A 12,143-nucleotide genomic window follows, 5' to 3' on the forward strand; every position below is an offset into this window, starting at 1 on the left:
GGGAACCATTACTCTCCAAAAGGTTCCACCTTAAAAGGAGTTTTATACAACATTACCCAATGTAGATAATGCCAGGGACACTGATCCACAATTTCCTCTGGTCTGCAGGAGTCCTGGTACTGCATAGCCATTCCCCCAGAATAGCACATAAGAGACAGTGATCATTAGGGTTTAAATGTTCGGAGAAGCCAGAATTGTTCCAAAGGCAGTCAATTCAATACTGACTTTCTGAAATAATTTCTTATGTTCACATAAGCAAGAATCCGAATATCTTTTAGCCATAGTTCTAGCTCACTTTTAGCCTATGTTGGGATGTAGCAGATTAACTGAAAGCATTCAAAATAATCACTTTCTCCCTCTTTGGGTGGCATCCAATACTAGTCCTATTCAGGCATGATTGATTTTGAGTCATTCATTTTAATGGGTCTACTTATATATAACTTAGTTGGATACAATCCTTTCGTTTTTTACTCCTACGACTACTTTGACACATAAGACCTACTGTATTCCTTGGGACTCACCTGTAAGCAAACACGTTTACAATTATAAAAGAACTGAAGAACTGAAGAACTGTCTCAAAAGAACTGAATTTGTAACAACATTCAAGTATTTTTTGAAAATCTACGCCAAAGAAAAGTGAGTAGTATAACAAAGAACTATGTCACAGTTAATTAAAGCAAATGAACAAAAAATATTCTCATTATAAATTATAGTATTATGATGAACTTAAATTATTTTAAGAGTACTTCAGCTACAAAGAGCTTTCCCAGTTTTTAAAAAATACCCAGCACTGAATTGCAAGGAAGTCTCTAATCATACTAAAGTCTCCAATTAGAGCATAGTTCTGAAACTCTTTCTGGTGCCTGGAAGACTTTGAAGAGAAAGAATGCTTCTAAAATTAGATTGGTATGCCCCTTTCATCATTGCAGCCACCTTACAATGGAAACACGCATGAAACTTGGTTGTGGCAAACATCCCAGGTTCAATCAAGTTGTGAGGTGGCACAAGTCTGGCAGTTCTAAAGCTGTATTGCTCCCATAACCTCTGATCCAATAAACATATGGACCTCTACAGTGTGGCTTGCAGAATGCAGAAAACGCAGGTATGTACATATTGGCTTGCAGACAGGCAGACCTAATTACCTTAATTGCCAGTACAACTGGAGGGCGTTGGGAATACTTTTCACAGCCTTGACTCAAGGTAGCCAGAGGGCACCTTGGCTGTGAGGCCTGGAAGAGAAGACCTGCTCCCTGCCTTGCTAGCCTTTGCCCACCTGACAGACTCCAGCTACAAAAGCTAAAGCTGCTGAACAAACTTGGGCTGGGGTGCTGTTTAGGGGCTTTTGCTGGGGTGGGGTTGTTGCTGTTATTTTATACTAATTTATGTATCTTTATTTTTGATTATGATGTACATGGAAATTGTTCAATTTGGTTGTGTACTTTTTGATGTTTTATTTATGGTTTACAACTATTTTTGTTATGTTTGAAATTATGAGGTTTTTTCCTGTTGTAAGCTACCTTGAGTATGCTTTGAATTATGGAAAGGTGGTATACAGGTAAAACTATGTATATATGTCCTTATGGAAGGGTACGGCTTGTATTCATCCTTTTTTTGTTGTTATTGCAAGATGACCACTTTTAGTCAGTAACGTTCATTTCCTTTTTTGAAGTTATTGTAAAAATTTGCATTCTGTATGCTTTTATAACTGTAAGTCACTTGCAAGCATTTAACATAGTGAGTCACAAATAAAGGCAATACATAAAAAATAATTAAAATATGATTATTTGTAATAATAATAATAATAATAATAATAATAATAATAATAATACAGGCAAAACAACTTAATTTACTGGCCCTTCCTCCTCTTTGTCCAATAGGAAGGTGCTGCTGAAGTACCACCCCTGGTGATCCCTGGACTAAAAAGAGGGAACCCAAGCAATACTCAATCCTGGGTGTTTGGCTGCAGCGCATGTTGAATTGAACTCTAAAAATTGTATGTAGGATCTCTTTGTGGAAAGGGGGGGGGGGTTCACTGAAAGAATTTGTAATATGTAAGAAAGGTTCTGAAAATTCAACACTGGTCTTATTTATTATTAATTTGTTAAATGTGTATCTTGCCTTTCTGTGTGGATGCCCAATATGGCTAACAATAAAATACGGTACACAGTAAAAGGTGCAACAGCGTGCAACTCACGGAAAAGTTGGAAATCCCTTGAATTGTTACAAAGTACTCTCAGTTCACACATTATATTTTCACATCCAGGATGCTTCATGAATACAATTATAAAGTCAATGTGAATATGGCAAATAGAGGTTTGTAAATACTTGCATTATATAAATATATGTCAGGGAGCTGTGATTACCTGTGATTTTTCACGGCTGTATTCATATACATTTTCCCAATGTTTCCCTAACATTAATTTCCCATTATATTTGAGCTTTCACATGAACACTAAACCTGCACTATATTTTGCTATATTTACAAAGCAGCATTTAAATAATGTGAAAGCTCAAATATATTGCTGAAATTAACCATCATGGAAACATAATAAAAACCGAGCAAATGATTGTGTGCAAGCAGCCTTGGTGGCTAAAGCTGCCATCTTAACCTCACTTACCTGGGAGGAATTCCCACGGAAATACTGGTAAATGAGACTTATTTCTGAGAAGACATGGTTAGGATCCGTGCTTTCTTTCTGGAGTACTGGTACCTTTTTTCCTAGAAGAAAAGCACTTCTTGGGGTTGCAGCCTAAGCCAGGATTTCTGCCACACAAAGTCTGACATAGATAAGGCCAGCTTCTGCAAGGTTCAGTGCGCAGAAATAGATGCTTCTTGAAGCGTTTTACAGTATGTGTCAGAGGGACAAGATTGGGGTGGAGGGAAGGAATATTTGACAGCAAGGAGTGGGGAGGGAGGAAAGTATTAAACAGCAGTTGAGGGCAAATAAGATGGAGCTATAAAATATTTCAAATAATGGGAGGCAACAGAGTTCCCCATGAGTGAATGTCTGGCTCTGCCACAAGCATATATAAAAAATATTTCAAAACACACTCTTTTATAAATTGAAAAGCACAGTGAGATAGAATAACAGAGACTCTTTTGGGTAAAGATATGAGGAACGCTGTGTGTAAGATGTACATATTCACAGTTTTGTAAAACAAATTTCCAATGTTTACATGGAGTGGTCTTCACTCTGTGAAATAAGCTGGTATGCTATATTTCCCTCCAAATACTTCCCCTCCCTTACCTGTATGTAGCTGTTTCATTCTGCTTATGAGTTACTTGGAAATTTGGTTAGAACTGAGTTAAATGTGTGTGTGTGTGTTTTTTTAAAGCATATTATTTACCTGGACCCTCAAGTGCAATTGGCAAAAAATGCCCTAAAGACAGCCAAGAATTCCAAATTATTTTAGTTAAGATACGCAGTGAATTAATTGTGTCAAAATACACAAAGGAGCTGTACACTGTACACCCCAAATAACGCTAACAGACTTCTCCCTGCCCACCTTTTTGCAAATCATTCTCAATTTAAAACTTACTCTCTGTATCCTTCAAAGTGCTGTACTGATGGAGATTTATGCCAGTACAACTCTAACCTAAACATTTCCCTAGTAATAGACTCAACTGTGTACTACCTAATCTCTATATTTCTGCATGGCTTTATGTGCACTGCTCCCTTCTCCCTCTCACCATAACTCCTCTCCCTAATTGCCTAAAGGGCTCTGTCAAGATAATAAAAAATAGTTCTTCTGAGAATAAGGATAGCTGCACTCATTTTCAAGATTATAAGGAATGTTAGATTTGTTATGAAACAAGACATGAAAAATTACTGTGCAATGTAAGAAGCACAGTCAATCTTTCTGGGGAGTAATGGGCTCTGTGTTTCAAAATCCCACCTCTTAGTCATTCTTTATAACCAGTTATGAGGCAAATTTTATTTATTTTTGTTTTTATTGCATAATTTTATTACATAATAAAAACGGTTTGGGAAAGAGGGATTGTTATAGCAGTGAATGTTTGAGCAACAAAATCCTCCCCAAGAGATGCTTCAGAAGGGCCCAGGGTCCACAAAAACCTGCGTCTGCTCAGAAAAATAAGTCCCACTGTATTCAATGCAATGTCCGCCCGAGTTGTAAGTCTAGGGCTGCAGCCTTAATACAGAACAGTGAATCCTTGGAGAAGACTGATAAAGGCCGAGACTCGGGGGCACGGCCATGAAGGAAAGAAGAGGGCTGCTTAAACTCGAAGCTGTGCTCCAAAACCCAGAAAAACAGCTTGGAATGAAAGCCCCCTGCTGTCTAAGAAAACCCCAAACCTTGAAGAAAAGAGAGGGCTGAGCAAAAGGATTCCTAAAAGCTGAAAAGAAAAGATTTTATTCAAAAAACACTAATGTATTCAAGGACATTAATGTAGGCGGCAGCGAAGATGGCACTGCCCTCGAGAGGCCTCTTCCTCTTTGGAGAAAGAAAATGGTAAGAATATCTAAAGAGTAGAGTTTGCAGCACAAGAAGAAGCCAGAAAGGAGCTTATTGAAAACACTTGGAAAGAGCTAATGCTCCCAATGGAAACGAAGTTGGCAGAACTCAACACGGGGCTTGACTCTTTAACAGAAACTACAGGCAGCCCCCCCCCCCCCCCGATTTACGCATGTTCAGTACGTGCGCAACCATGTGTAAGCGCATCAGGCCGAACCCGGAAGTGACCCAGAAACGTCATAAAGACATCACTGAAACGTCACTAAAAGGGCAGAATGGGGGCAGGCTGGGGGTGGGACGGGATGTTTGCAGCTTTCCAATGGGTTTCAATTTTACATGATTTCCCCGACAGACACGGTACCTCCGAAGGTAACCCCTGTGTAAGCAGGAGGCTGCCTGTACGGCAACAAAAGAATTAAACCAAATCCATGACAAAAAGATCAAAGAATGAAAAGAGAGACATATGCAACAAGTCTGAAGATGCAAATTAATTCTCCTATTTTGATTTTCTACATTTTTGGGGTTTTTTGAAGAGGGAGCGGAAGAGAAGGATTCTGCACAATTTATTGCTTCATGGCTTAAATCACTGCTTCCAGACCTCATAATCTCTGCTGCTGATTTTGAATGGGCACACATGGCAATTGCACTCAAACTGAGAGAGAGGTTCACCCCTGGCCTGTGATATCATTGTCTGCTTTGCCCCTTACATGGAAGAGGAGGAAGTGTGGAACAAATGGAGAAACCCAGTATCTGTAAGTTATAAAAGCATCCTAGTTATGGTGATGTGTTTCAGATCTGGCTTCTGAAACACTGAAAAAGGAAAAAAATTCTACATGCCTGCACTATTAAACTGCAAGAGACTAGAAATTTCTGAAATTCTGTCATTCACTAAAGAACCGACTTAAGAAAGCATCTGACACATCCAAACCATTCCCGAGATGGACAACCAAAAAGTGCAGCAGTTAAGATTTCAGTCTGGTGTTATCAAGTAAGAAAGGGATATTGGGGATATCAACAACTGGAGAAGGCAGGCTCAAATGAACAGCAGCTGGCCTCTCCAGAAGCCAACCAAAAGGAAATGTGCTCAGAAAATCCTCTCAAACTTCTCGCTTTTCCACATTTTGTGGAGTGTTCATAAGGTATGAAAGATTTGCATGCTAAGCTATGCTATGAACACAGAAAGCCGTCTTATACTGACCTAGATCATTGGCTACTGCTGCCAGAGGTAAGATGCCAGGGATCAGAACTTCAGCTGCAATTATGTGCTGATCCCTGCGATTTCCCCAAATGCAGGAAATTCGAGTGCATAATTTCACTGAGTTATGGACTATGGGCATTTGATGGAGAAGCTGCCAGGGGTGCTTGCTTGCAGTGGCCTCCAAGGACAGGGTCAGAAATAGGGTCATAAATGTTTCTGTCACGAATCACACCTCTGACTACCTCACACAAATAATGTACGAACTATAAGCCTAAGCACTGAAAAAAACCAATCAAAACTGGCTATGTTAGATCCTTCCTTCCTTTTTTACAAGAACACAACATTGTGATGAAATGATAAGAACTGTGCAGTTTGGGATTTCTTTGCTTTTCAGTCACTAACACATAGCCTTCACTCAGCCCACTGAAAAATTATTTTTGTGCCAGGAAGTCCAGCCTATATTTTAATGCAGGTCGTAAGCAATTTTACCAGAATTCGAAGTTTGGCTTAATATGATATGTGAACTAAACTAACTTAAAACATTAATTCAATTCTAATGGCATCCTATAAGAATCCCCCCCCACCCACAAATTCCCAGCACAGCAAACACAGTTTATTTAGAAAATATGGATGAAACCAAGAATTTATTTACCTCACAGCCAGTAACAATAAGCTATTTTGCTATGTTGATTCTCCTGAAAGCTGCTGCGTACTTCTGTTCTAAATGGTTTCCTTTCTGACGTTTTTGAAGAATCATTTATGCCTCTAGATTGTCTATGCTTACAAGTGACTGTAATTTATGCCTGGATTAAATCTTTTATAATCAATATTTTGAATTGTGCAAGGCATTTTTTAGCCTCATGTCAGTGTTGTGCTAATGACATTACTGTTACGCTTGAGAAGGCACTTTGATTAAGGAGGGTTACAAGTGCATTTTCTACTAAAGAAATCGGAGAAGGCAATTTACCATTAAAAAAAAAATTAGATGACTGTTGTTCCTATCCTTAATTTTTAGCACACACTAGACATTATTGTATCAGAACATTACGCTGCATGTTAAGAGAACTATTAAGTTTCATTCATGGTAATAATGATTTTATTCGAACAAGAATGGAATAAATAGCATATATACAAAAGCAGTTACAATGGTTTCACACTATCTTGTTTCTGGGGCCTGCTCTAAATAAACCATTATGCTTAGGAGAAAAGAGAAACTAGACTATCAGTTTAGTTATACAGAAATGTAATCTTTAATTTATTTATTTTTCAGGGATGCTGGACAGTGAAGATCAAATACCTTCCAGATTCCTAATACAAAGCATAAGCTGATACAAATTGGCCAGAACCTTGGCGTGCTTTCTGTGACTTCTGAAGTGTGAAAGATGATGAAGAGAAATAAACCAGATGTCTTCAATTAGAAGCTAGCCCTAGTCTAATGCGGAGAGCCCATTTATCAGTGCTGCTAATTGAAAAACTCTGTTAGCTTTGCAGTCCAAAAAACACATTACAGTGCCTTGGGATGCCAATCTCATTAGCTCCCACTTTTCATATTTGCAAAAGAGAAACCGACAGCTTTGTGTTTTTATCCATGTAGTTACCATGTCTGTTTCCTCAAATAGCAAGCTCAACTGCCTGATTTGGAGTCAAAGCAGGGATCCCTAAAATAAGGTAAGGTTTCTGTATAGTTGGGGGACTCCCTAGGTATGCAGAAGCATGTGGTCTGCCAGCTATGACCATTCATGGACAGAGATTGTTTGGTCTGGTAACCTTCAGATTGGGCTATTGCTCTTTAGGTTGATTGCACTGAGTGCAGAATTCTGAAGATGGGCTTCTGGTTGGAAAGGTTCTGCATCAGTACGCTACATTGGTGCTGAAAGCTCTGCATACCCAGTGCACTACTGAACTAAGTTCCATGTCCTACTGTCAGTAAATCAGGGGTGCCAACTTGAATAAAATATGGGGGGCAGGTAAGCCCCACCCTACAATCACATGACGGGGCTCTCCCATACCATTTAAATACCATCAACTGGGGGCGGGGGGAACTGGCCTCCTCAAATATTTTATTGGGAGGGTGAAGAGACCTTGGCCCCTAGGAGCTGGCTCTTATGCAGTACACAGAGCCAAAATAGCTTAGGACCAGGTTGCCTTATCACTTTGTCCCTTATACAGTCATACCTTGGTTCTTGAATGGAATCTGTTCTGGAAGTCCGTTCAATTTCTGAAAACGTTTGAAAACCAAGGCGCGGTTTCCAACTGGCTGCGGGAGCTTCTTGCACTCAATCGAAAGCTGTGTAAACTGCGTCAGATGTTTGGCTTCCAAAAAATGTTCACAAACTGGAACAGTTACTTATGGGTTTGCGGCGTTCGGGAGCCAAAACATTCAAGTAGCAAGGCGTTCAATTTCCGAGGTACGACTGTACACTCAAGATCATCCAAAGCACCTCTCCTGATTGTCCCACGGACAAGCAAAGACTTTTAGCATAGTGGTGCCATTACTCTGAAACGCAATTCCTACTGTAATCAGACATGCACATACAGATGTTGTTTGCTGACGATGCAGCCTTGACAGCGCACTCCAAGGTAGCTATACAAAGACTCATCAGCTGTTTTACCCAAGCCTGCAGGGAGTTTGGACTTACCATCAGCCTGACGAAGGCCAGTGTCCTGGGTCAGGACGCCACCAACACTCCACACATCAGCGTTGGTGATCACACATTTGAGGTGATAGATGATTCTGTCTACCTGGGCTGCACCATAACCAGCAACCTCTTCACCATTGCTGAGTTGCACAAGTGTACTGGCAAGGCAGCTACGGAAACAGCTTGCCTCTCCAAATAATGTGAACATAAATATCCAATATCAAGATGAAGGTCTACCAGGCTTGTGTGTTGAGCACGCTGCTTAATGGGAAGTGAGCCATGGGCAACACCTTCCACATCATGAAGATTTGGGGCATCACATTTCAAGACAGCTTCAAACACAGATGAGCCCTCCCAAGCCCACATTCCCAACATGTTTGCACTCCTGTCCCAGTGACATCTAGCTGGCTTGGTCATGTCCATAGAATAGAAGATGGCAGGATCCACAAGGACACGCTCTACACAGATCTGGCTTCAGGCACCAGGCCCCCTGGCAGACCAACGCTGCATTACAAAGATGCTTGCAAATGTGACTTGAAGGCTGGTAATTTGTTCTACAGAGGTTCTGTGAGCTTCCAAGATATATGGAATGTTGAAGTGTCAGTTGAAAAAGGGACAAAACTGGAAACTGGGAGAGAGAATTAGCCAGATCAGGGATCTAGGGCTGCAGGGCTCTGTGCTTCAAAGTAAAAACAACACCTTTTCCCACACAATACATGGATGCGTCAGGAGATAGGAATGAAAATAGCACACCTTTTTTCACCTTTACAGAAGCCCCTACCCTACCATATAGCCCTCATGATCTCTGCCCATCATGGCTGGGAAAGTCCACTACAAGGTTGACTGGATGGATCTACTGCCTTGTAAGATGTGGTGGTACAGCCCCTCTTGAAGAGGTCCTCCCTGGATCCAAAGGTTTAGAGAACACCCATCTAGCCTTTAATATTCCCTTCCTGGGGCACACACACATTCTGTGCATTCAGCATTGAATGCGTGAAAAGGATTTTAGTTGCTGCTGTTCCAGGTTGGCTAGAATTATGGCAACCCCAGTTCATCTCTGGATATGTACTGTTTCACTACAGCGCCGAATAAAGAAAATGCAAAATTAGTGATTGCAATACTTGCTTAGAAGTTTTCTTTAGAGATCTGCAGGTTAAACCAACAGCACAGGTCTCCAGGATAGATCTACTTTTTACAGGAACTTCCCCAAAACATGAGACACAATCTTAGCTAAGCATTGACAACATGGAAAAGCACCACCTATCAGCTGAAGTTGTGGTTGTATAATCAATGTTATAAAAACAGAGAAAGAAAGAAAAGAAGAGATGAAAACTATAATCAATGCTTTCCCCCCACACAAATCAAACAAAACAAAACAAACCCTAGACCGAAGTTGTGGCAATTAACACTATTCAAGGGGCAATTTACAAGTTGTTCATCACTTAAACCTCCACCCACACTCACCAGGAAGCAATAAAATGGGCAGACTTGAAGTGTTTAATAAAAGGCAAAGCAGCAATTAAAGGCCTTAATACTACTTTGCCTGCCCCAACTAGACAAGCTGGTGCTGCAATTGTAATACAATTCACCCAGCTCACACAAGAAATGAGTTCTGAAAAACCACAGGAGTCAACACAGAAAACAGCAGAATTCAATGGGCTGATATTGTCTGGATGCACTGTAGCAAGTGAGTAAACAAAGGATGTCAACTCCAGGAAAAAGCACATGTGGAAGCCTCAGGTGACCTGGCAGCCCTGGATTTCTCCAGGGATGGACATTTACCCTATTTCGGGTCCATGTCAGTTTTACTTGAGTTTGTTCATAAGACAGTGATGTCCTGTTTGCACATCCAAAAATCTTTGGATTTTTAAAAAATGCATAGAAAAATTCATATTTAAATACCTACATATAAATTATGTGCTCCATCACAAAATACATACAGTGGTACCTTGGTTTACGAACTTAATCCGTTAAGGAAGCCCGTTCTTAAACCAAAGCGTTCTTAAACCAAGGCATGCTTTCCCATAGCGGCAGGGGACTCAATTTACAAATGGAACACACTCAACAGGAAGCGAAACATGTTCTGCTTCCAAGGCAAAGTTCACAAACCAAAACACCTACTTCCAGGTTTGCAGCATTTTTAATCCAAGTTGCTCATAAACTAAGCTGTTCTTAAAAGGTACCACTGTATTTAACTACACATTTAATCTTAATGTATGCATTTCTATGCATGCTTTTATGCATTTTGGTACAATTTTTTGAGCTGAGAACTACGTCACAAAATTCAGAGAAGTGAAAAATCCAAATGATAACAGTATTATAATCTGCATATTAGTCCAGGAGGTAAAAATCTGGTTTGCTTAAAAATTGACGTGTGATCATTTTCAAACACTTAATGGAATGGCAAAATCAAGAAACTATTTACAACTGTTGTGGTGACACAACTCAGCATTTCACATTTTGTAAACATTAGTACAATAGGAAAAATATTGTATCTGGTGGCTTGACTCTGGAGTTCAACAGGCTATATGACTGCAAAATAACTTTTTCTATTTGTTTAATCAAGTACAGAAAATGTAAGAAACTGGGGCTTCCGGCTGATCCTCTCCTAAGCCCCCAAGCTGCCTCCATTACTGTCGGAAACCCCATATATTTATGTCTAGACTAAAGTAGGCAACTTTTGCCATTGCACAGAAGCTACATCAGTGTCTCTGGCCTCCTGTAAATCCCACAGCACTCAATAAAACAGATTGACTACATATGGGCTTAACTACCCTCTTTCTGGAAATAAACATGATTCACACTAATGGTATGAAAAGGGTTATACAATTAAACTAACAACAATTGAATATATCTTTCAGGTTTCAAATTGAGTAAAATTTTCCTGCAAAGCAATTCTTAGATGTTTCCCTCTTCAATGTGTTCATTCTTTACAGTGCTCTCCTAACCTTCAGTCTGTTCCTTCTGCTCCCCCTAAAATACTTCTCTTCTGTTCAGTGGACCAACACGCTTAGCCATTTGTTTTGACTGCTTATCTATTAATCAAGAAATGCATTATCTAGCCAGGCATTTATTCTTTTCCTATAATGATTAATAATACAATCATTTTCAAACTTTCTACATTCAGAGAACACTTTCCACGCAAATTGTCTGCTAAGAAATTGCCCATGAAGAATATGCTAGACTGATTACTGGTCAATATGTGGCACAGCCAACAGTGTCAACTCCAGATTTTGGGATGTCCACGTGAAAATGGGTCTCCTTCAAATATGCCTTCATGTGTCATCAGTCATCCTGCTTCAAATACGAAGGACATTGCTTCTCACCCAGTAGGGTGGGGCAAGCTAGATGCCTACTGCTCTTTTTGGCTTGAGCTGTTTGCAAAATGTAAGACTGCTCAGTGTCACTGTAGGGGCCTCTGGGGCGATTTATATTTCCTAGTGGTACCCAGCCACACCAGTGCAGCTGTAGCCATCTGAAATGTATGGACTGCAAGGAGACCAAGCAGGATATATCTGAGGAGGGACAACATGAAAACTAACAAAATGAATTTCAATTGGGACAAATGTAAGGTTCCGCACTTAGGCAGGAAGAACTAGCTGCACAAATATAAGATGGGGGACACCTGGATTGCCAGTAGTACACGTGAAAGAGATCTTGGAGTCTTAGTAGATCACAGGCTTAACGTGAGTCAACAGTGTGATGCAGCAGCAAAAGCTAAGGCTATTCTAGGCTGTATCAAGAAAAGTCTCAATCAAGGGAAGTAATAGTACCACTCTATTCCGCCTTGGTCAGATCACACCTGGAATACAATGTCCAGTTCTGGGTGA

The 12,143-nt window shown here is 40.2% G+C and overlaps 1 protein-coding gene and 1 long non-coding RNA gene across 3 annotated transcripts in view; one reads left to right on the top strand and one right to left on the bottom strand.

Annotated features, from left to right (window-relative positions):
- The window catches only part of DRC11 (dynein regulatory complex subunit 11), an 86,235-nt gene that overhangs the window by 48,858 nt on the left and 25,234 nt on the right, over window positions 1-12,143 (bottom strand). The gene's annotated exons all lie outside the window — the stretch shown is intronic.
- On the top strand, window positions 925-7,652 carry LOC144325436 (uncharacterized). The gene is made up of 3 exons (XR_013390588.1): window positions 925-1,102; window positions 1,878-1,993; window positions 6,945-7,652. It is a non-coding gene; the product is annotated as an uncharacterized LOC144325436 (long non-coding RNA).

This window comes from Podarcis muralis, chromosome 1, assembly GCF_964188315.1.
Source record: "Podarcis muralis chromosome 1, rPodMur119.hap1.1, whole genome shotgun sequence".
Classification (NCBI taxonomy): domain Eukaryota; kingdom Metazoa; phylum Chordata; class Lepidosauria; order Squamata; family Lacertidae; genus Podarcis; species Podarcis muralis.